Source organism: Piliocolobus tephrosceles, chromosome 14, assembly GCF_002776525.5.
Source record: "Piliocolobus tephrosceles isolate RC106 chromosome 14, ASM277652v3, whole genome shotgun sequence".
Classification (NCBI taxonomy): Eukaryota; Metazoa; Chordata; class Mammalia; order Primates; family Cercopithecidae; genus Piliocolobus; species Piliocolobus tephrosceles.
In genome coordinates, this window is record NC_045447.1 from 69,781,559 (window position 1) to 69,807,942 (window position 26,384).

General features: G+C 36.8%; 1 pseudogene; it reads right to left on the minus strand.

The window, feature by feature from the left end:
- The window catches only part of LOC111543242, a 34,667-nt pseudogene extending 26,874 nt beyond the window's left edge, over nt 1-7,793 (minus strand).
- Between the last annotated feature and the right edge of the window lie 18,591 nt (nt 7,794-26,384).

The window sequence follows — 26,384 nt, forward strand, 5'->3', positions numbered from 1 at the left end:
AACCCCATCTCTCCTAAAAATACAAAAAATTAACTGGGTGTGGTGGCGGGCACCTGTAATCACAGCCACTCAGGAGGCTGAGGCAGGAGAGTCACTTGAACCTGGGAGGTGGAGTCTGAAGCTAGCCGAGATCACGCCACTGCCCTCCAGCCTGGGCAACAGAGTGAGACTGAAACAAAAAAAAAAAAAAAGAAGAAAGAAAGAAAGAGAGAGAGAGAAAGAAAGAAAAGAAAGAAACTAGGAAGGAAGGAAAGAGAAAGAAAGAAAGAAAGAAAGAAAGAAAGAAAGAAAGAAAGAAAGAAAAGAAAGAAAGAAAGAAAAGAAAAGAAAGAAAGAAAACTAAAAACAAATGAAGACATGATAACTGGTTAGAACTAGAAGTGCATTCTAATGCAATCGTAGGTAGAACCCAGCAAAAACACATTTGAATCACAGAACTGCATAAATTGGAGGCACTTCTGATAGTTGGGTGTATGTTGGGCTGATAAAAAGAGAATTGTTTGGAAATCTGTGTAAGGAATAATCACCTGCTTTGAACTGAAGATCAGTTGTCTAAACAGCTTAAGTCAGACATTGCTTCAGACTTGGGGACCCAAGCATAGCTGAGGATGAAAATACTATGTGGAAAGGTGAGCATCTTTGGAAATCTATATAGAGCATGGTAAAACCACCTCCTCCACTCTGCTGTGAGAACACTGGCTACTGCGTTTGCAGTCTTCAGGCAGAATGATAAATAATTCCTCTCTAGAGAAACAGAGAGTTTGACAGTTGAATTTCCCCAAGAAAAAGCTCAGCAAGATTATCATACAGAGAACATGTGCAGTTTATATATGTATAAAAATGACAAAAGATACTGTTTATAAGTATACAAAAAGGGAACAAGAAAAAGAAAAAATACTTGACATTTAAAATATATTAGAAAAAATTAAAAACTCAATAGTAAAGTGTTGGAAAATAAAGTTACAAAATCAGAACACAAATGGAGGAAAAAAACATGAAAAGATGACAAAAACCAGATGACCCACACACAATACGTAAACAATAGGAATTTCAGAAGGAATAACAATAAAAAGAGAAAAAATATGTCGGTGACAGTGGAAGCTAGAATTCTGCATCAAATATAATTATTCATCACATGTGATGGTAGAATAATGCTGTTGGGTGTTGCATAGTGTAGGGTTAAAACACAAACTTAGAGTCGGATTTCAGGGGTTTTAATTCTGGAACAGCAAGTGTCTACATAATTTGGGGTTTAAATTTCAATTTCTTAAGTTTTTGTCTTTCCCAGGAAATCAATAATTCTCTTACTGGGTTGTTCTGAGGATTAAATAAGTAAACACACATAAAATGCAAAGAGTAGAGTATGGCATCTAAGAAGTTCTTAAGAAGTTGTTATAATTATTTTTTAACAGACGTACAAATCCTCAAGAAATTTACTTTCTTCATATAATTTCCAATGTGCTACTATAAGATATGGCCCATTAAAATTAAAGTCATAAATTAAGAATGAAGAAATGAAAACAAAAAAGGGAGGGTTCAATGCAGAAAGGAGTTGATAGGAATTGCTAGGATCAAGTTAAATGTCAATCCCAAGGTGACAATGTGACAAGACATAAGCTATCCCACAGAATTAGAGAATAAACTTCAGATTAGAGAAGAAAAGGACAGGGCCTCAAGAGTGTTTATCAAAGAACAAAATTAAACCAATGAATTACATAATGTATGGACATAATGAAAGTATATAGTTCTGGAGAAGAGGTATGGGATGAATTAATGGGAAGTGATATTTAATCACTTATAAGAAAATAAGGAAACAAAATATTAAGTGCAGTTAAAACTATATATATAAACAAAACAGAGAAGAGTGAGGCAAAGCATGATGGCTGAACAGAGCACTCCATCTATCTTCCCCCAAACAGGAATACTGGATTGAACAACTATCCACACAAAGAAGCACCTTCATAAGAACCAAAAATCAAGCAAGCAACCACAGTACCTTATTTTAACATCATATTAAGGAAAGAGGCTAAAAATGACAATCTTAAATCACCTACACCACCCCTCGCTACTTCCCAGCAGCAGCCACATGATGCGGAGAGAAAATCTGTGTGCTTGAGGGAGGGAGAGCACAGTGATTGTGAAATGTTGCATTGGAACTCAGTGCTATCCTATCACAGCTGAAAGTAAGAAGGGGCAGGACTCAGTTAGTGCCCAAGGAGGGATTATTTAGGTCAGCCCCAGCAGTAGGAACATGAGTTCCAACAAGCCACACCACCACAGGCCAAAGGGCTCTGGGGTTCTAAATTAACTTGGAAGGCAGTTTCAGCCACAAAGGATATAATTCCTGGGAAAGTCCTGGCGCTGTGCTGAACTTGGAGACAGTAAATTTGGGGTGCATGCAATCTAGTGAGACACCAACTGAGGTGGCTAAAGGAGTGCTTGCATCACCCCTTCTCCAACCCAAGACAGTACAGCTTGCAGATCCAGGAGAGACTCCTTCCTTCCACATGAGCAGAGGAGAGAGAAGAGTAAAAAGGAATTTGTCTTGTGAATTGAATACCAACTTAGCCACAGGAGAAAAAGTCACCAGGCAGAGTGCTGAGGCCCCCATTCCAGGCCCTAGCTCCTGGATGACATCTCTAGACATACCCTGAGCCAGAAGGGAATCTGCTGCCTTGAAGGGAAGGATACATTCCTGACAGGATTCATCACCTGCTGACTAAAGAGCCCTTGGGTCATGAATAACTAGCAGTGATAGCAAGGCAGTATTGCCATGGGCCTTGGGCGAGACTCAGAACCATGCTGGCTTCAGGTGTAACACAGCACATTTCCATCTGTGGTGGCTATGGGGAGAGACTCCTGCTTGAGGAAAGGAGAGGGAAGAGTAAAGGAGACTATCTTGCGGCTTGGGTGCCAGTTCAGCCACAAGTGGGATTCTGCTATACCTGATTCCAGGCCTGGAATCACTCCTGCATGGTATTTCTGGACCTGCCCTAGGCCAGAAGGGAGCCCACTACCCTGAAGCAAGAGATGCAGGCCTGTCGATATTCACCACAAGTGAACCGAAGAACTCTTGGGTCATGATTGAACATCAGCACTAGCAAGTCAGTATTTGCTGCAGGCCTGTGGCAGTGGTGGCCACAGAGAGAGTCTTTTCTACTTGAGGAAAGGGGAGGAAAAGATGGAAAAATCTTGCAGCTTGGGTGCCAGCTCAGCCACATTAGATAGAGCACCAAGTAGATTCCTAGGTTCCCAACTCCAGGTCCTGACTCCTGCTCACCATTTCTAGACCTACCCAGGGACTGGGATAACTCACCTCTCTGAATGGAAGAGAAGAAGCCTGACCGGAATTTGCCGCCTACTGATTGTGGAGCCCTTGGACCTTGAGAAAATATAGGTGGTAAATAGGCAGTGGTCACTGCAGGCCTGGGTGGGACTCAGTACTGTGCTGGTTTTGGGTCAGACTCAGTGCAGTCCTAGTGGTGATGCTCACAGGGGTGTTATTGTCACCCTCCAGGCAGCTCAGCACAGGGATGAAGATTCCATTTGTTTGGAAGAAAGTAAGGGAAGAGAACAGGGATCTCTGACTGGTAATCCAGAGAATTCTCCCAAATCTGACCCTAGAGTGCCACGGTGGTGCCTCTGTGAGCCTGCAAGAACTAGTGTACTCCTGGGCTTGGGGTGCCCCCTAATGCAGATACAGCTGCGGTGACCAAAGACTTAGATCACAGCAACTAAGTACCTTTGAACACTTGGAAAGCCTTCCCAATAGAAACAGGTACAAAGAAGCCCAGACTGCGAAGACTACAAGAAATATCCAGCTCTTCAGTTCCAAGACACTGAAAAATGTCCACAGGCATCAAGACCATCAAGGAAAATGTTACCTCACCAAATGAACTACCGAAGTCACCAGTGACCAATCCCAGAGAGGCAGAAATATGTAACCTTGCAGAGAGTAGATTAAAAATATCTCTATGGAAGAGCTCAATGAAAGTCAAGATAAGACAGAGAAGGAATTCAGAATCCTATCACATAAATTTAACAGAGATTGAAATACTTTTTAAAATCAAGAAGAAACTCTGGAGCTGAGAAATGCAACTGCATGCATAAAAATGCATTGGAGTCTCTGAACAGTAAAAGTGATCAGGCATAAGAAAGAATTAAGGAATTTGAAGACAGGCTATTTAAAAACACATAGTCAAAGGAGAGAAAAGAAAAAAGAATACAAAAGAATGAAGAAGATCTACAAGATCCAGAAAATAGCCTCCAAGGGATAAATCTAAGAGTTATTGACCTTAAAGAGAAGGTAGGCAGGGCGCAGTGGCTCAAGCCTGTAATCCTAGCACCTTGGGAGGCTGAGGCGGGTGGATCACCTGAGATCGGGAGTTCAAGACCAGCCTGACCAACATGAGGAAACCCCATTCTACTAAAAATACAAAAATATTAGCCAGACATGGTGACACATGCCTGTAATCCCAGCTACTCAGGAGGCTGAGGCAGGAGAGTTGCTTGAACCCAGGAGGTGGAGGTTGAAGTGAGTCAAAATTGCACCATTGCCACCAGCCAGGGCAACAAGAGCAAAACTCTATCAAAAAAAAAAAAAAAAAAAAAAGAAGGTAGAGAGAGTGATAGAAAGTTTATTCAAAGGGATAATAACAGAGAACTTCTCAAACCTGGAGAAATACATCGATATCCAAGCACAAGAAGGTGATAGAACATCAAGCAGATTTCACCGAAAGAAGACTACCTCAAGACATTCAATAATCAAATTTCCAAAGGTCAAGGATAAAGAAATGATCCTAAAAGCAGCAAAAGAAAAGAAACAAGTAACATACAAAGATCTTCAGTGTGTCTGGCAGCAGACTTCCCGGTGGAAAGCTTATAGGCCAGTAGAGAATGGCATGACATACACATAGTGTTGGAAAAAAAAATTGTCCTAGAATAGTATATCTGTTGGGAATAGGCCCCCAGATCTGGCCATAAACAGGCCCCAAAACTGGCCATAAACAAAATCTCCACAGCTCCGTGACATGTTCGTGATGGCCTTGATGCCCATGCTGGAAGGTTGTTGGTTTACTGGAATGAGGGCAAGGAACACCTGGCCCACCCAGGGCGGAAAACTGCTTAAAGGTGTTCCTGAACCACAAACAATAGCATGAGCAATCTGCACCTTAAGTACATGTTCCTGCTGCAGGTAACTAGCCAGACACATCCCTTTGTTTCGTCCCATCCCTTTATTTCCCATAAGGAATACTTTTATTTAATCTATAATCTATAGAAACAATGCTTATCACTGGCTTGCTGTCAATAAATATGTGGGTAAATCTCTGCCTGAGGCTCTCAGCTCTGAAGGCTGAGACCACTGATTTCCCACTCCACATGCTGTATTTCTGTGTGTGTGTCTTTAATTCCTCTTGCGCTGCTGGGTTAGGGTCTCCCCAACCGAGCTGGTCTCGGCAATATCCAATAAAAATATCCTTTAAACATGAAGGAGCAATAAAGACTTTCCCAGACAAACAAAAACGGAGGGATTTTATAACATCAGACTTATTCTACAAGAAAATGCTAAAGGGAGTTCTTCAATCTGAAATAAAATGATGTTTATGAGCAATAATTCATCTCATCTGAAGATATTGCACAAAATTCACCTGTAATAGTAAGTACACAGAAAAACACAGAATATCATAACACTGTAATTCTGGTTCATAAACTACTCATACCTTGAGTAGAAAGACTAATAGATGAAACTATCAGAAGTAAGAAATCCAACAAATTTTCAAGACATAGTATAGAAAGACGTATAAGACAACCACAAAAAATTAAAAAGCAGGGAGATGAAGTTGCAGTGTAGAGTTTTTATTAGTTTTCACTTTGCCTGTTTGTTTATGCATTCAATGTTAAGTTGCCATTAATTTAAAAAATAGGTTATTGTGGTCAGTGGAGTGCAGGTGTGGCTGGAGAAGCCGTGGCTGAGCAGGGATCAGCACAGCACAGGCCAGGCAGTGAGCAGCTTGGATCTTCTTAAAGGGCTCCTGGCCAATCTCTTTGAAAGGATCTGGTTTTGGTTTTGTGCTTTCTTTGTCCATGAGTTCCTGACGCCTCTTCTCAATTTTCTTATTCCTGTTTATAATGTATTCCTGGATGAATTCCACTGCCTTGTTGGGCAGCTTGGTGCTTATAAAGTGCAGTGTCTCTTTGTGAAATTTGCTTTGCAGATGCTTCTGGATCTCTTCCTCTTCAAATCTACAGAACTTGCACACGGAAGAGGCCAAGTGAATCCTGTCGGCTGCGTGGTCCTGCATCCTGTCTCTCCTCCTTTACTTTTCCCTTCTCTTCTTCACTTCCTCATCTCGTTGTCCTTCTCTCTGCCTACCAGAGTCACAGAATTCATCCTCACCTTTGAATTCTTCATCTCCTGAGTGGAAGTTACCAGGAGATCATTTTCTGAGAAACCTCCTTCGCTGTCAACCCAGGCTAGTTTGGCGTGTGGCTCCTTACAAATCTGGAGCTGCTTCTGTTTCCTTCCCATGCCATCTAGTCTGAAGGGTCAAACCCTCTCCTTCTGGGTGGATCCTGATCCTGCATCCGGTCCTACAAGTGACCACATCCATAAGGCCAGCACTGTCATAGCCACCCGCCCCCTGCACGCCCATCAAGCCTTAGTCAGGAGCCATGGACTGGGAGAAGAGCCAAGAAGTCTGCTGCCTGGGGAGAGGGCCTTCCCAGACCCCATCCACTCACGTGGTTAAGCTCTTTCTAGGGCATGGATAGAGGCTCAGGGGAGGCCGAGGGTGTCTTGATGGGGTCACTGCACATGAAGGTGCCGGGATTGCTCTGGTCCTGGAAATGGCCCTGGCCCCGCCCAGCATGAAGCCATCGAGGGAGCCCTACTCCAGGGCCAGGTGTCGACATTCACTGTACTGCCGCTGAAAGCTGCCATTGCGGTGGAACCCCAGGTTGAAATCATAGTCGTAGCTGTAACTGGGGCGGTAGGGGCTGTGCTCTGGCAGGCAGGGCATAGAGTCATAGGACTCCAAGGTCTGCAAGTGGAAGGAGTTCTCCCAGCCCTGCATGCCCTCCCCACCGTGGCGCTCCCGTCCCTGCCTTCCTCCTTGGACACCATGTCCCAACGCTGGTTGATCTTGGCAATGAGGGAGTTGGAATTGTAGGTGCCTCACTCCGGGCCATAAGAGGCCATGTGCATGGAAGCAACCCCAGCCACCAGGCCACCTTTGTTTGCCTTGGTGGCCTCCTATAAGACTGGGCCGGCTGCTGAGCAATTCAAGAAAACCAGTCTCCATATGGCTAAGAGTTTCTTGAACAACAGACAGATACCTCGGGTGTGAGGCCCCTTACACCAGTGAAACTGGTGACACAGAAATGGGAGGAGATGGCAATTTAGGAGGTGAGGACACGGAAGAGACACCTGAGGAGGTGGCGGCAGATATCTTGGTCCAGGAGATTACCACAGCAGTGAGGGCTATAGATGGGGAAGGAGCACTGCTCTGGAGAGCAAGGCGAGTCTGAAGGCCCTGTGGATACAGCGGACAACAGTAGTGATCCTCAGGCTGAACATCTGCTGGAAGAGCACATGCTCTGTGCAACAGCGTCTGAGTAGGGGGCCACGAGGCCAGAAGTGAGGCTGCGGAGGCTGGAAGTGGGGCTGAGACAAAGGCAGCAGAGGCAGAATGCGGTGGAACCATGGCTGCTTCTGCTGCAGCTGCCATGGAAGTCCAAGCAAAACAAGTTGATGTGTAATCCGAAGATGTTGTTCCCACAGAATTGATGCTCATTTCCCTGTTCGAAGGGATGTGATATATGATGGATACCTTGCCCTTTCTCCTTTGGCTTGTAAGCAGTACTAGGGTGTGTGTTACCTTAAAATGCTCTAAACTAATATTGTTAAAGAGACCCAGCCATTTCTTCCTGAACAGTGCACCTCATGGCTTGTCTTGTGCAGTCAGGTAGCTTCCTGCCTGGGTTTGAAAGCTGCAGAAGTTGTACATTCACCCTAGCAGCTGTGACATTTCTTGACACCGCAGTTGAAAAATAAAGTTGGATAATTAGAAATAAAATAAAATAAATAATTACAGGCTAAAAATGTGATGTGCAATCTCATGGTAACCTCAAATTTAAAAACGTATAACAGATACATACAAAAAAATTTTTAGAGAAAGAAACTAAGACAACCAAAGAAAATCACCTTCACTAAAAGGAAGACAGGAAGGAAGGAAGGAAAAGAAAACCACAAAATAACCTGAAAGCAAATAAACAAACAGGCAGGAGTAAGTCCTTACTTATCAATAATAATTTGAATGTAAATGAACTAAACTCTTCCCATCAAAATACATAGAGTGGCAGAATACATAAAAAACAAAAGTCCCAACAATCTGTTGTCTACCAGAAATATACTTCACCTAGAAAGACACATTCGACTGAAAATAAAAGGATGGTAAAAGATATTCCATGCCAAGAGAAATTAAAAAAAAAAAAAAAAGCGGGAGTAGCTATTCTTATACCAGATAAAATGGATTTCAAGACAAAAACTATAAGACGACACAAAGAAGGTCACTATATAATGAACAAGGGTCAACTCAGCAGGAGGATATAACAATTGTAAACATACATGCATCCAACACTGGAGCACCCAGATATAGAAAGCAAATGTTATTAGAGCTAAAGAGAGAGAGAGACCTCAGTACAATAAGAGCTGGAGATTTCAGCATCCTACTTCCAGCATTAGAGAGTTTATCCAGAGAGAAAATTAACAAAAAACATCAGACATAATCTGCACTGTGGACCAAATGGATCTAATAGATATTTATAGAACATTTTACCCAACAGCTGCAGAATACACATTCTTCTCCTCAACATATGCATCATTCTCAGGGATAGACCATATATAAGGCCACAAAACAAGTCTTGAAATATTCAGAAAATTAAAATTATATCAAATATCTTCTCAGAACACAATGGAATAAAACTGGAAATCAATACCAAGATGAATATTGAAACTATACATAGACAATAAATTAAAAGATATGCTCCTGAATGACCAGTGAGTCGATATAAAAAATTAAGAAAAAAGTTGAAAAATTTCTCTACAAAAAAAAAAAAAAAAAAAGATAATGGCATACCAAAACCTGTTGGATACAGCATAAGCAGTACTAAGAGGAAAGTTTATAGCAACAAGCACCTAAATCAAAAAGGTAGAAAAACTTCAAATAAGAAACCTAATGATAATCATAAAAACCAGAAAGCAGGACAGGCATGGTGGCTCATGCCTGTAAACCCAGCACTTTGGGAGGCCGAAGCAGGTAGATCACCTAAAGTCAGGAGTTCGAGACCAGACTGACAATATGGTGAAACCTTGTCTCTACTCAAAATACAAAAATTAGCTGGGTGTAGTGGTGTGTGCCTGTAATCCCAGCTACTCGGGAGGCTGAGACAGGAGAACCCAGGAGGCAGAGGTTGCAGGGAGTTGAGATCATACCACTGCACTCTAGCCTGGGCGACAGAGAAAGACTCCATCTCAAAAAAATAAAATAAAATAAAAAAATTAAATTAAATTAAAATTTTAAAAAATATATAAAAAATTAGAAAGCAAGAGCGAACCAAATCCAAAATAAGTATAAGAAATAAGAAAGATTAAAGCAGAGAGAAATAAAATTAAAATAAAAAATACAAAACATCAATGAAACAAAAAGTTGGTCTTTTGAAACGACAAACAAAATTGCCATATGTCTAACCTAAGAAAAAAAGAGAGAAGACCCAAATAAATAAAATCAGAGGTGAAAATCGAGATATTCCAACTGATACTGCAGAAACTGAAAGGATCATTAGTGGCTACTATGAGCAACTCTATACAAGAAATTGGAAAACCTAAAAGAAATAGATAAATTCTTACACACATTCAATCTACCAAGATTGACTCATAAAAAATTCCAAACTCTGCACAGACCAATAACATGTAAAGAGATCAAAGTCATAATAAAAAGTCTCCCAGCAAAGAAAAGTCTTGGACCCAACAGTTTCACTGCTGAATTTTATCAAACACTTAAACGAGAATTAATATCAATCCTAATCAAACTATTCTCAAAAATAGAGGAGGATGGAATACTTCCAAACTTTTTCTATGAGGACAGAATTACCCTGATACCAAGACAAAGACATGTCAAAAAAGAAAACCGCAGGCCAAAATTCCTAATGAACATTGAGCAAAGATCCTCAACAAATACTAGCAAACCAAATTCAAGAACACATTTAAAATATCATTCATCATGACTATGTGTATTTATCCAGGCATGCAAGGATGATTCAACATACACAAGTTAATGTGATGCATCATATCAACAGAATGGAAGACAAAAATATATGAGCTTTTCAATTGATGCAGAAAAAGCATTTGATAATACTCAACACTTCTTCATGATGAAAACCCTTAAAAAGCTGTGTATAGAAGGAACCTACCTTAACACAACAAAAGTCATATATGACAGGCTCATATGTAATATTATACTGAATGGAGAAAACCTGAAAGCTCTTCCTCTAAGACAAGGAACACAACAAGATTGCCCATTTTCGCAACTGTTTTTCAGCAGAGTACTGGAAATCCTGGCTAGAGAAATCAGACAAGAGAAAGAAATAAAGGGCATCCAAATGGAAAATAGATAATTCAAATTATTTTTGTGTGTAGATATAATCTTATATTTGGGAAAACCTAAGACTCGACCAAAAAACTGTTAGATCTGATAAGTGAATTCAGTAATGCTGCAGGATATAAAATCAACCTATTTAGGAATAAACAACCAAAAAATAAAAAATCTCTAAAATAAAAACTATAAAACATTAATGCAAGAAATTAAAAAGGGCACAAAAAATGTAAAGATATTCCATATTCATGGATTAAAAGAATCAATATTGTTAAAATATCCATACTACGTAAAGAAATCTATAGATTCAATGCAATCAATATCAAAATCCAGTAACATTCTTTACAGAAATAGAAAAAAATAAACCTAAAATAGATATGGAAGGACAAAAGACTCAAAATAGTCAAAGCCATCCTGAGCCAAAAGCACAAAACAAGGAATCACATTACCTGACTTTATACTATGGAGATACTGTAACCAAGACAGCATGGTATAAAAACAAACACATAGATCAGAGAAGAAGGATAGGGAACTCAGATATAAATCTATACACATACAGGAACTTATTTAGACAAAGATACAAGAACATACATAGAAGAAAAGATAGTCTCTTCAATGGGTGCTGCTGTGAAAATTGAGTATCCATATCCAGAAGAGTAAAACTAGGCACCTATCTTTTGCCTTGTACTTGAAAATCTAATCAAAATGAATTAAAGACTTAAATCTAAGATCTCAAAGTATAAAACTACTTAAAGAAAACATTGACAAAACTCTTCAGGACATATACACAATAAAATACTGTTTAGCCATAAAAAAGAATGAGATAACATCATTTGCAACAATGACGTTATCTCCGGTAGAACCGGAGGTCATTATGTGAAGTGAAATAAGGTTGCACAGAAAGACAGACTTCACATGTTGTCATTTATTGTAGGAGTTAAACCTTAAAACAATTGTACTCATGGAAATAGAGAGTACAATCATGGTAACCAGAGGCTGTGAATGGTAGTGAGAGGTGAGAGAATTAGGAATGTTTGATGAATACAAAAGTATAGTTAGATAGAATGAATAAGATATAGTATTTAATAGCACAATAGTGAGTATAGTCAACAGTAATATATTGTACATTTTTAAATAACTGAGTTTAATTGGATTGTTTGTAACATAGAGAAAGGGTAAATGTTTGAGGTGATGGATACTCTATTTACCCTGATGCGATTATTACCCATTGTATGCCTGTATCAAAATATCTCAATTGTCACATAAATATATACACATACTATGTACCCACAAAAATTAAGAATAAACATATCTGAAAAAATGTAATAGTATTATAATACCCACATACATATATGTGTATATATATAATATTTGGATAATGAACACAATGTATGCAATAATAAGCACATGAACAATAAATACCAATTCAGTAAAAAGGTTTTACCAATTTTATTGTGAGCGCTATGTTTGTATACATTTGGCATGCTGGAAATGATGTGATTGGTTATAAGAAAGGAAATTCCCATTTTTCTCATAGCAGGAATTCAGTGGATTACATCTGAAACTGAAAAATTAAGATATAGAGTAAAAATATCTTAGTAATAAATTTTATGAACATTTTAGAAGCAATAGCTAAAATAGTTGAAGATATTGGTAATAGTTACCAAAATTGTGGAGGACTTTCAGGAACAAGACAAATAAGTTCTGGTGACGTACAGCTTGGTGACTATATTGTATATTACAGTGTAGTACTTTACCATACTATTTACTTGAAATTTGATAAAAGAGTTGATCTTACGTGTTTTCATCACACACACACACACACACACACACAGACATACACACACCACACAATGGTAACTGTAGTAATGGATGTGTTAATTGGATTATGGTTATCATTTCCCAGTGTGTATGTGTGTGTGTGTGTGTGTGTGTATCGCATATAATCGCATTGTACATCTTGAATGTATGCATTTTTTATTTGTTAGAAATACCTTAATATAGCTTGAAAAAAATTGTAATGTAACTCTAGACAGGTCTCAATATAAGAAGAAGAAGGGGACTTGGGATGGTTTTGGAGCAGTGATACTGCTACATTTGAAAATAAGCCTTATTGAGCTATTGGATATTTTAAACTATGAACTTACAAAACTTGTAAGTTAAAACTACAGAACCACCACAACCCACATAGAAAATTCATGTTAATTAGAAAAGAACAGTTCCTCTGGTCGGGCACAAATTGTTATGAAGCTGGGTGACTGCAATTTGGGCTAGATTTTAGCCTCTATCTACATACTCAGTCCCAGACTCTTGATCAATAGAAAATCTGCATGGTAATACATGCCAGCCCTGCACCAAAACAGTGGAATACTATTCAGCTGTTGGAATAAATTTGGACTTGCTGTGGAAAGATGTTCACTATACAATAAACATTGGAGATAAAGGATTACAAAAGAGTATTTGTAAAGCATCTCATTTTGGTCAAAACAAAGTTGTAAAAACTACTCATCTATTTTAAATTGCGTTAATATTATTATGCACTCTAGTTTTCTCTCTATATATAAATTTCACATTTTTATAGTGATTTATCTCTAAGTAACACAATTACTTTTTCAACTAATTTTTGAACCACTTTTTCTCATTTTTTAGAACATTTGTGTATTTTATGGTACATATACTTACTATAAATAATGAAAAATTTAAATACATCAATACTGAAAAGGGAACTTTTGCTCCCAAAATTGTGCTGTTTACACATTGATCCTTGCTAGGAATCTGTCAAACAAATGAAACACATTTAGGATAGGGGGAAAAGGAAAAGTCTTTTTAAAAAGTAGTCTATCGTTCCTGTGGGAAAAAATATTAAATTGGTTAATAATACATTATTTCTCATTCTAAATGAGAGAATACATACGCAATTGCCTCCTTAAGGCAAACTGGCAGCCAGAAGTTAGAGTACACTGTAAATCGTACTTCTTCCAATAGAACCGTGGGAATCACTGAAACCAGAGAATCAGAGATGTCTTTGTGAGGGCACACTCATCTGTATGGCATTTGGCATGATTTAAATGTAGCCCCCTCCAAAATTTAGGTATTGCCAAAGTGATTCAGAGGTGGGGCCTGTAAGAAGTGATTAGGCCATAAGGGTTGCTCCCTTGTTAATGGGATTAAGCCCCTTGTAAAGAGACTTCATACAATGTTAGACTAGCTTGCCCTTTTGTTTTCTGCTATGTGAGGACTCAGAAAAGAGATCCTCACCAGATAAATTGCCAGTGTCTTGATCTTGAACTTTCCAGTCTCTAGAACTGTGAAAAATAAATTTCTGTTATTTATAAATTATTCAGTCTTAGGTATTTTGCTGTAGCAGCACAAATTGACTAAGCCAGCATTTTTAAGTGTTAAGCAGGTGACTGAGAAAACAAGGAAGAATGAGCAATGATAAGGTGTGTTAAGTTATGCCCTTTTAAAATGCAGCCTATAGAATTTCATTAAAGAAAATAGGCCAGTATAATGTATAAGACAGTTTATCAAAGGCAAACAGTGTCCAACATATAGTGATGCATTACACCAGGATTAAAGTGCAAGAGATAAATAGGGTCTTTTTTCCTCTGGCCACAGAGAGATGTGAATAGTTAATATACACCAGACTTTTTTTTTAAGAAAAATTATCATGACTAGATCTATGCTAGGAAGAATTAATTCTTCTGCAAGAATGTAGAATGCAATTTAGCAAGAAGGACGTGGGTCAGAAGAGGGGGTTAAGAAATTTAGGAAGATATTGCATGAAAGAATCTAGCTATTAATAAATGGCCTTGATGTATTAGTGATTGTAAGAATCTCATAAAAATTTTCCTGGAACATTATTCAGCAATATTAAATTTGATTAGTGCAAAAAGGGACAAAGACACCTGTACAGAATGAGATTACAATTAAATTATAATCAAGCATTATTTCAAGAAGAAGTGGAACAATCAATGAGAACTAGACATGTAATGACCTGGAGAAAATTTGCTTTGTTACCTTATCCATGCCCCCATCAAAGGGCAGATTTAATCAATCTCGAACATTGAGAACCCATGGCAAATTTTAGACTACCATATGAAAATGATTTTCTCAGTAATGTCCTCCCATTTAATAATTCTCCCATGTAAGGAAAAGTTTCATTACACTTGACCTAATTTCACTATCCTGCAGAGAAATAGCATTGACCCCCTTCTTATTCCCCTATAGAGAACCTGACAGCTGGCTTGCCTTCTTTAAAATAAGACTATTTTTACACTAGGCAACTATTATCCTATCTACCCTCACCCCCCTTTGATTCAGTTTCAGTAATCCAAGTTACTCTAACCTATTCTCAAAGGCTCAATTTCCTAGCACTTTAATTATCTTTCTAGCTTCCAACTGAGCCCACTTCAATTTGACCACATCCCCATTTTGCTCCTGAGCTCAGTATTGAAGATTTTATTACAATAAGGGCCTGACCACTGTTGAGTATAATGAGATGCTTGTTTTTCAATTATAGCATTTCTCAGTATAATATGTGCTTGTGCTTTTCACTCACATTGTGACGTTTCTAATTCATAACTGACTCCTGATAATCTATGAGCTATAGATATTTTTCTATTGTAATTATAAATAATTTTATGTATCAATAACTCAGATTTTATAATTTCTCAGAAATACTACTTTTATATGTTTATATATCTTAAATTTATTTTCTCTCTCAAATGTATAATTCACATAGTCGTAATAATGAGATTTAAAGGATATAATCATTTCAAGAATAATTTTAAAAATCCAAACTTCTACTCCAAATTCTGACTTTAATTAACTACTTGACTCTGGAAAGGACACAGCATCTTTGGTCTTTAGTATTCACTCTGTAAAATAAGCAGGAAATCTAAGATTTCCATATCTCTAAAATCTCATGATTATAAAAAATGCTTCCCATATCTAGCAAAAATGTTAAATGAATATTTATTGAGCATGTACTTTCTATGTTTCATATACTGTACTAAACACTGGTGTAAAACGGTGAACAAAATATAAGAAATTAATTTCCCTCATGGAGCTTGAGTTCTATTTGGGTAAATAAATAATAGATATTAAGAGGTGCTAACAAGAAAAGTAAAGAGAATTAGGAAGTTGTAGAGTGGTGGATTTTCAAATAGAGTAAGAAGGGGAGGTTACACTCAGAAAATGATATGGGAGAAACAACCTAAACAAAGCCAAACAGTTATCAGGAGGAAGAATACTCTAGGTAGAAAGAATAACAAGTGTAAAAGTGTTGAGGTAGGAGTGTAACTGGCATGCTTAAACAGCTAAGAGGTGAGTGTGCCTGAAGCACACAGATTGAAAAAAAGAATTATAGTAAATGAGATCAGAAATGTAATGGGGCATAGAAGAGAGGCTGCTTAATGCCTTGTAAATCATTATAAAGACTTATCCTTTACTCTAAAGCAGATAGGGAACACTGGAATATTTTGAGGACAGAGCTGATGTGATCTAATGGTACCATTATGGATGCTCTGTTAAAATACACCAAAATTTTGCAGGAACAATGATCAATTGGGAGACAGTAATTGAAATGACAGATCATGCTAGGTGGCTGTTTCCTGGTAGCTTAGACCACAGTCGTAGCAACAGAAGGGTGAGAAGTGATTTAATTTTAAATATGTTTTAGAGTTACAGCAGCCAGAGAGAACTGATGGATCAGATGCAGGGAGTAAAACTATGAAAAATGTTAATAATTATTAATAGTAATATGAATGTATAACATCAGTGTGGACATACGTTTGTAAAAGACTTCAGGTACATACAGGATTTGCATATCTTACTAGTTCTTGAATGTTTCATATCTTGTAAGTTACTAAAGAGAAAAAGATGACAATAATAATCTATTAATATAATATTTTTGCTGTTAATAAATAAGATGAAATAATCTGATGGTAGATTCAGATAAGCCTACTTGTGTATCTTGTTTTCTGGTAGCATATCTGTATCGCTACAGGTAGAAATAAAGATACATTTACTCTCATTTCAAAACACAATCTTACATAGGTAATGGATTGCTGAAATTAGAATTTGATTATCATCATTCTACTTGCCAACTACCAATGAAAAACGCTTCTGCTACTCAGAGTTTCTATCTCTAAAACAAGTTCTTTTCCTTCTTTGACTTTAGAAAGATTCAAAACTGATCAATGGATAAAAACTCTTGAGGGGAAAGCTGATGTTAAAAGTCGCAGCTATTCCTGTATTGAATTTTTAATCAGTTGTCAGATTATTTGAGGGATTTTTCTTGAAATCTTCAGATAATTTCATTCATAGATTTAGGAGTTCACCATCTATAGGCAAGTCTTTTCAAATATTACTTGCTTTTTAAAAATGTGATATTTAATGCCCATCACTAAGAAAGAAAATACGAGGCCATCAATACTTTTAGACACAGGAAATCCAAGAAGTATACTTTTAAAATGGAAGATAAAAACTGGCCTACAGTAATAATCATAGCACTTAAGGTCTGTTCAATTTTTTATTATTGCTTTTACTTTACACCTGCTGTGTTCATACTGTGCAGCTCTGAGAATGTATTAGCTGCAAGCACTAGAACTTCCAGCAGTTCAGTTAAAAACATATTCCAGTTACCAGGAGTCATCAAAGCTCAACAGACAGTGTTAACAAAACACGATTACTGAGCAAGGCAAGGGGATGCAAAATAAACTTCAAGTGAATTTTTGAGAATTCACAGCCATCTTTTTATCTTCGTTCTTGTTAGAATCCTGGCCTTCTGCTAGAGGGACCTTGGCCAGAGTTTAAAGAAGGGTTTCTTTTTTATTGTATTGTGCTTTTATAATGAATAATTAGAATTTTGAACTTGAAAATATTTAGGATGCTGTGTTTTAGTTGGGGACACAAGCACAACACACAAACACACACACATCCACAAACACTCCACCAGCCTTCCTGGCAACATTGCCATTAATGCTGCAGTTTTGCCTTAAAGATTCATTTTGAGATAATATACAAAGTTTGCGTTTCTTTCTGTCGTTTTGTTAGTGAGACCCACTAAGAATAATTCAAGAGAATAGCAAAGTGTTTTTTCCCTTTTCTTCTGTGTGTTTTTGAATTTTTGTCTATGGTGCTCTTCTTAGACCAAAATATTTGACAATCACCAGTGGATAGTGAGTGTTTTGCATAGTATAAAAAATTATCCCCCCATAACTTGTTGTGATAAATGTGATTACCACTTTATTCATTCTTTGGGCTAATTGCCATAAGCATATTTGGAAAGCATATATTATGTAGGGTGATAGATAATATGAAAATGTAACAGACATTAACAATTCATCTGGAATTATTTTAATCATTTTCATTAGCAGGTTTCTAGGAATCTAACATAGGGAAAATTCAATATTCTGTATTTAATCCATCCTTTGTTCATTACCTTTTTCTGTTTATTAAATTTTATTCAGTATCTCCTAGATGTCTTTAACTGCAGAGCTCTTTTCAATATACCTATCACTATTTTCAGAAAATAGTGTTCCTTTGACGGGTGATATCTCTGAATTTAGTCTTTGAATTACTGGCAAAGCTAATCTTTCACTATTGGGTCTAGCCATTTTTTTTTTACACCAGCTATTATCATATGCTTGTCTTCTTGGTTACATGTGTATATATATACATTTTTTTTTTTTCTTTTTTGAGACAGGGTCTCACTCTGTCACCCAGGCTGGAGTACAGTGGCATGATCTCGGCTCACTGCAACCTCCACCTTCAGGGTTTAAGGAATTCTCCCACCTCAGGCTCCTGAGTAGCTGAAACTACAAGCATGCACCACCATGCCCTGCTAACTTTTTGTAATTTTGGCTAGAGACAGGGTTTCACCATGTTGTCCAGGCTTGTCTCAAACTCCTGACCTCAAGTGATCTACTCACCTTGGCCTCCCAAAGTACTGGGATTATAGGTGTCAGCCAGCACACTTTTATTTTTTTTAATTTATTCTCTTATTATATAGTTATTGAATGTCCTCTGTTGGGTGCTGGGAATATAATAGTGAGTGAATATAGACATTATACTTGCATTCATGGTGATTAAAGTTTAGTTGAGAATGCAAAGAAAATCTTGATCTTAGAATGTTTTTTTCAAGAGACATCATCTGAGAAACAAGGTATGAGTAAACAATCAGAGGAAAATTGGAAACTGACTACTTAAGAGAAAGGAAGAGGGAGATGAAAGCAAGGACAAAGGTAGGGATATATAAAGTCATCAGCATTGATAGACATAATGACCGATTTTTAAATATCACTTTTCAACAATTAGCCAACTTTGACATTTCTCAACTGTGACTAATTGTTAAAATTTAACACAGATAATTTTGACTGATGAAATTATATAAACCAGCTCAGCTGTTTAAAAGACTTTTATAGGCACTTGAACACATTCACTCTCACAGCAAAGTGATGACACTTAACTTAGAGTGCTCATTTTACTTGTTGCTTCTGTATCAGAGATAAAGAAGCTTCCTTATCTCTTTCTTTACCGTTTTGAATTCCAGCCCTGCTGTCTTCACCACTTCTTGCTACTTAGCAGCTCTCTGGAGAATGAAGCTCAATTCAAGAAAAGGGTGCGCTCATGGGAAGACGGCACAGTCTAAGCTTAGTGGACACATAAACAAATGGAGTACAGTTGTGTGCTGGTGAAAGAACTGAGCCAACCTTCTATTCTGTTGATATTCTTAATACAAGACTTTCAAGAACAAAATATATTTTTAATTAGGTTACAATTTCATAGGTGATACAGTTTGGAAATATCTCCTCTTTTGGAATATAGAGTGTTCATGACTGAAGATTGTATCAAATCTTCATAGTATTTAGATCCTACTGACTACATTGAAAGCAATTATATAGCAGTTGTATTTTGTAAAGTCTGTATTTATAATATGCTGAAAATTATACCTTTCACAATTAAACTTACAGGGAATCATTTTAATTATCAAACAATATCCTTGAAACTTTTTTCCAAAATTCTTTTGGAGTTGTGCAAGCAACAGATGCTTAGTACCACCAGAATAACAAAAATGATAGGAGACCCTCAACAAGTGTTGTCTGAAGTATGTCCCCATTTGTGAAAGTGTCCATTGGAGGAGCCCTAATTCCAGTTTCTAAGAAACCAGTTTTTCGTTTTTTCTTTTTATTCTGGACTATGTCATAGATTTTCAAATCATTCGTTTTGTGCTTAATCATAATGACATCATGTTGCTTTCATCAAAGATTTCTAAAACACACACACACAGTTGTCATCTCCATTCTACTCTTTTTTTAAAAAAGTATACTCTAAACATGCACATACTTTACATCTCCATTCACTCTTTTAAAGGTAAAAATCAGCTTTATGATTACCTATCCATTTTACTCTGAACAAACACCATTAAAATAAGTTTGATAAATGTTTATATATATAACTTATATGTATATTACAATTTATATATAAATTTTTACATACATTAAATTTTCAGTGATACTCAATATTTTGTAGCTTCATGCCCTTATTAGTTCTTCAGTGACACCACAAACAACAAAAAGTAACAAAGTACAAAGTTCTACATTTGAACTGATGGAAGCTTGCTAATGGCACCTACATTAACAATCTCGATGAGACTAAAATAATATTGTGTCTAAAATAAGATTTGTCTAAAAATAAAAAATAAAATAATTCTGTGCTTTAAAGTTTTATATGAGGTAAGCATTAACTTATTTAAGACGAATAGTGTTGATTCAGTGTTGCATAGAACATAATTAATGTATATAATTATGAAAAAAATATCACCACTCTTCAAAGTACTACAACATTTACTTGCTGCCAGTTTTGAATATTGATGGCATAACCATAAAATGAGTACTTGAATGTCTATTACAAATATCTTGTTTTCCCAGACAAGTCATTATAATGTTGGCCTTAACAGTACAGATTTAGGCAGAAACAAATGAAATTCTGTCTGAAAAATGTAAAACAACCTTGAAATAGCTTTGCCATAAGTAGTCAAATACATAATTTTTTTGAAAGTTCAGTGTTGTATTTTACTAAATGTATCATCAGAATTTGAGAAACAAAACCATATTTATATTATTCAAGTATTATTTTCCCTTCCATTAATTCTGATATTTTTTCTTAATTTGTGAAAAATGAGAACCTTTGACAAATAATGCATTTTGAAATTATATAATTGTATTTATTTTGTTTCCAACATTTTGCAAGCATAAACAATGTAAGCATTTGTAAGCTTGCTCTATAAAATTCTCTTCTGTTTTGCAGCTATGGCTAGAAATGAAGGTAATTTTAATTCCTCCCTACACCTACAAGACAAAATTTCCATGCCACATACACTTGATATTTCAACATAGTGAATGAGCTTATTGTGCTATTGTCTTTCTTCCACTTATGTACTCTAAAATACTTCTTAATATCTAAGTAAATGAGACTTCTTGAATGTGTTGACATGTTTAATTAAAAAAATGCAAAAATGAATTATGAATCCTAACTTGTTCTTTGCATTCTCAGTATATGACAAAATCCTCTTTGAAAAATTGTTATGAACAGACTCTATCATTTTACTAAGGTCACTGGCTATAACAAAAGCTTTACTATGATGAAATACTTACATATCCTGAAAATATATATTCAGATGTTTAATGTGTCTTTCAATGGTATGTTTCTGAAAAAGAAATCATCAAATTTGTATTCCTAAAAGAAAATTATTAAATTTTCCCCCAAATTAGGAACTCTGTCAAAGCATTATTGTGATTTTAATTATAATTTTTATTTTCTTGTTCTATACAGGTCCCTTTACTTAGGGAAAAGAAAAGTGGCCCAAAATATACTCATCTTCTAGATTTCAGTCAACATCATTCATTGTTCTAGAAGCATATGACAGTAGAATGAGCCAAGTTTCTATTAAACAAATTCTACTTTGTTTTCATTGAATTAAGTGGTTCAATGTGTCAAGTTTCTAGAAACTGTTTACCTCCTGGTTGCACTGATCTATGTTAGCGATTTTCTAGGCTGAACATCATCCTCTTTGACTGATCTGTCATTTCTTAGTCATTTCCTGAGGCTCCGGCTAAGAGCCTGTAAGAACACATGTTCATTTTTTCTGTCTATAATGTCCATATTGCTAACCACATCTAACACTGCCGAACTTCAGACAAGCAACTTTGTATTTTCTGTATCACTATATGAATACGGATGTGTATGTGAGTTCATTCAGGTGTGTTTCTTTTTTTCTTTTTTTTTTTTTTTTTGTCTCCAGACTGGAGTGCAGTGGCACAATCTTGGCTCACTGCAACCTCTGACTCCCGGGTTCAAGCGATTCTCCTGCCTCAGCCTCCCAAGTAGCTGGCACTACAGGCATGCGCCACCATGCCCAGCTAATTTTTGTATTTCTAGTAGAAATGGAGTTTCACCATTTTGGCCAAGATGGTCTCGATTTCTTGACCTTGTGATCCGCTCTCCTCAGCCTCCCAAAGTGCTGGGATTACAGGCGTGAGCCACCGCGACTGGTGGAGTACAGATGTGTTTCTATGTGTGTGTGCAGGGTTAAATGTCTATGGAATACTTTTAGAATAATTGTGGCTCTAGACTAGTTGGTTTATGGGAATTGAAAAGCAAATGACTCCTACAAAACAGATGTGCTTATAATGATTTTTAAAGGCAAAAGAATGGAAACATTATATAACCACATTCTAAGCCTCAATTCTATGGTATATATTGTATATATGTGTATGTATATATGTATGTGTATACTCCCTGAGGAGTACTACTATGCAAATGTTATTATGAGCTTGATTTTTGCAACAAGGCAACTGCATTTCAGAACAATTTAATAATTCTCTAAAGTGCACAGCTCTTAAATGAAAGTCTTCAGAGGTGAACAAAGTCAGATTCCAGAGCCTTTATTCTTTTCAAAAAACTGCAGGCTAAAGAGATGGTATTGCAATACCCATTTTCAAAATATGCAGAAATCAGAACTACCCAATTGGCTGTAACATTTTTTGCCTGCAACATCTATATAGCAAACAAAAACATCTTTTCTAAGGATGATTCTTAGGCTGTAGCTAATGTATACTTTCTAAAAGTCTAAACATGAGAGAACATTTTATTTGTATTAAGTGGTTTAGTTTTGGAAACATAGATAATGAGCACAGGACAGACTAGGGAAAGACTGTCCTTGTTGATTATTCAAAAGGAACATGGATAGTGCCTTGCCAGCAGTTTTCCCATAGCCCACAGCAGAAAGCAGATAGAGTCTCATAAGGTGAAACCCCGAAAGCAATGTGAAACATAGATGGGAAAAGTCTGATAGCCAATATTAAAGCATCTCCTTTTTCTATTCTATGTGATTTTGTGATATATTTATTAATATTTTCCAGGTTAACTCCATTACACAGCATTCTTACAAATAAAATTCACTTTTATATTTTGCTTTTTTGAATTAACAAAACCAATTCAAATATTGTGATAAAGTTCTCCAATTTCCCCCCAACCAATTATGAATTTCAGTGGAATTACTCTGTAGCTGTCTGGTAATGTTAATACAGACCACTTTTTTTTCTTCTTTCCTACTTAGTATATCAGGTTATTCAGTTTAATGTCAGTTTCAAGGACATTTAATTTTCCTTAATATCATGGAAAAAATATCACTCTTATTCTAAATTACTTTTACTCTTAATTTGTTCACCATTCCAACTTAACTTGTTAGAGTTAAAATAAACATTTTGAATGGAAGAGAAGACTCAGCTGCTCCCTATTAACTACTTTAAATACAAATAATTACAGGAAAACTTTATAATACATTTATTTGTCTGAAAGTCTTAGATGTGGAGTTTTATAGTTGTGGGTTTTTAGTTTTATAGTTTTAAAAACATATTGTTGGCCAGGTGGTGTTTTGCATTGTTAAGTAAAATATGGTTATTATAATGAAGTGATATTCAGGATCCTCTCTCTCTCCCCACACACACGCACATACACATGCGCACATATAATCTTGCCTCTACAGTGTAAAACAAAATAAAATATTTATTATTTAGCTTATGATTTTCCAAAATGGCTTAATGGATTCTACAGAATATTTCTTTTTTGAGATTAAAATATAGTAGGTGTCCTAAAAGTTAATGATAGTGGGAAATGCTAAATTAAGTTAAATGAGTTTCCTTATTGAAGGATTGTTAGAAGTATGTAATATACTCTGTGTGCATGTATGTTTTCTACCTCTTACTGTGATCTGGCATATCATTTCACTAGTCAGTGTTTACAGATTGATCTATGATCCATATCAGGCAATTCATATAATGCATCTGTATTAGTGTGTTTTCACGCTACTGATAAAGACATATCTGAGATGGGGAAGAAAAAGAAATTTAACTGGACTTACAGTTCCACATGGTGGGAGATAAAAGGCACTTCTTGCATGGTGACATCAAGAGAAAATGAGCAAGAAGCAAAAGTAGAAACCCCTGATGAACCCATCAGATACTGTGAGACTTATTCACTATCATGAGAACAACATGGGAAAGACTGGCCCCCATGATTCAGTTACCTCCCCCTGGGTCCCTTCCACAACACATGGCAATTCTGGGAGATACAATTCAAGTTGAGATTTGGGTGGGGACACAGAGCCAAACCATATGATTCCACCCCCGAGCCCTCCAAATTTCATGTCATCACATTTCAAAACCAATCATGCCTTTCCAACAGTCCGCCAAAGTCTTAACTCATTTCAGCATTAACCCAAAAGTCCACAGTCCAATGTCTCATCTGATATAAGGCAAATCCCTTCCATCTATGGACATGTAAAATCAAAAGCAAGCTAGTTACCTCCCAGATACAATGGGGGTACAGGTATTCCATAAATACAGCCATTCCAAATGGGAGAAATTGGTCAAATCAAAGGAATTACAGGGCCCATGACAGTCTGAAATCCAGTGGGGCAGCCAATTTTTTTTGTTGTTGTTATACTTTATGTTCTAGGGTACATGTGCACAATGTGCAGGTTTGTTACATATGTATACATGTGCCATGTTGGTGTGCTGAACCCATTAACTCATCATTTACATTAGGTATATCTCCTAATGCTCTCCCTTCCCCCTCACCCCACCCCACAATAGGCCCTGGTGTGTGATGTTCCCCTTCCTGTGTCCAAGTGATCTCATTGTTCAATTCCCACCTATGAGTGAGAACATGCGGTGTTTGGTTTTCTGTTCTTGCAATAGTTTGCTGAGAATGATGGTTTCCGGCTGCATCCATGTCCCTACAAAGGACACGAACTCATCCTTTTTTATGGCCGCATAGTATTCCATGGTGTATATGTACCACGTTTTCTTAATCTAGTCTGTCATTGATGGACATTTGGGTTGTTGATTCCAACCAAGTCTTTGCTATCGTGAATAGTGCCACAATAAACATATGTGTGCATGTGTCTTTACAGCAGCATAATTTATAATCCTTTGGGTGTATACCCAGTAATGGGATGGCTGGATCAAATGGTATTTCTAGTTCTAGATACTTGAGGAATCGCCACACTGTTTTCCACAATGGTTGAACTAATTTACAGTCCCACCAACAGTGTAAAAGTGTTCCTATTTCTCCACATCCTCTCCAGCACCTGTTGTTTCCTGACTTTTTAATGATTGTCATTCTAACTGGTGTGAGATGGTATCTTATTGTCGTTTTGATTTGCATTTCTCTGATGGCGAGTGATGATGAGCATTTTTTCATGTGTCTATTGGCTGCATAAACGTCTTCTTTCGAGAAGTGTCTGTTCATATCCTTTGCCCACTTTTTGATGGAGTTGTTTGATTTTTTTCTTGTAAATTTGTTTGAGTTCTCTGTAGGTTCTGGATATTAGCCCTTTTTCAGATGAGTAGATTGCAAACATTTTCTCCCATTCTATAGGTTGCCTGTTCACTCTGATGGTAGTTTCTTTTTCTGTGCAGAAGCTCTTTAGTTGAATTAGATCCCATTTGTCAATTTTGGCTTTTGTTGCCATTGCTTTTGGTGTTTTAGACATGACGTCCTTGCCCATGCCTATGTTCTGAATGGTATTGCCTAGGTTTTTTTCTAGGGTTTTTATGGTTTTAGGTGTAACATTTAAGTCTCTAATCCATCTTGAATTAATTTTTGTATAAGGAGTAAGGAAGGGATCCAGTTTCAACTTTCTACTATGGCTAGCCAATTTTCCCAGCACCATTTATTAAATAGGGAATCATTTCCCCATTTCTTGTTTTTGTCAGGTTTGTCAAAGATCAGATGGTTGTAGATGTGTGATATTTTTCCAAGAGCTCTGTTCTGTTCCATTGGTCTATATCTCTGTTTTGGTACCAGTACCATGCTATTTTGGTTACTGTAGCCTTGTAGTATCGTTTGAAGTCAAGTAGCATGATACCTCCAGCTTTGTTCTTTTGACTTTGTTCTTTTGTTCATTGTCTTGGCAATGCGGGCTCTTTTTTGGTTCCATATGAACTTTAAAGTAGTTTTTTCCAATTCTGTGAAGAAAGTCATTGGTAGCTTGATGGGGATGGCATTGAATCTATAAAGTACCTTGGGCAGTATGGCTGTTTTCACGATATTGATTCTTCCTATCCATGAGCATGGAATGTTCATCCATTTGTTTGTGTCCTCTTTTATTTCACTGAGCAGTGGTTTGTAGTTCTCCTTGAAGAGGTCCTTCACATCCCT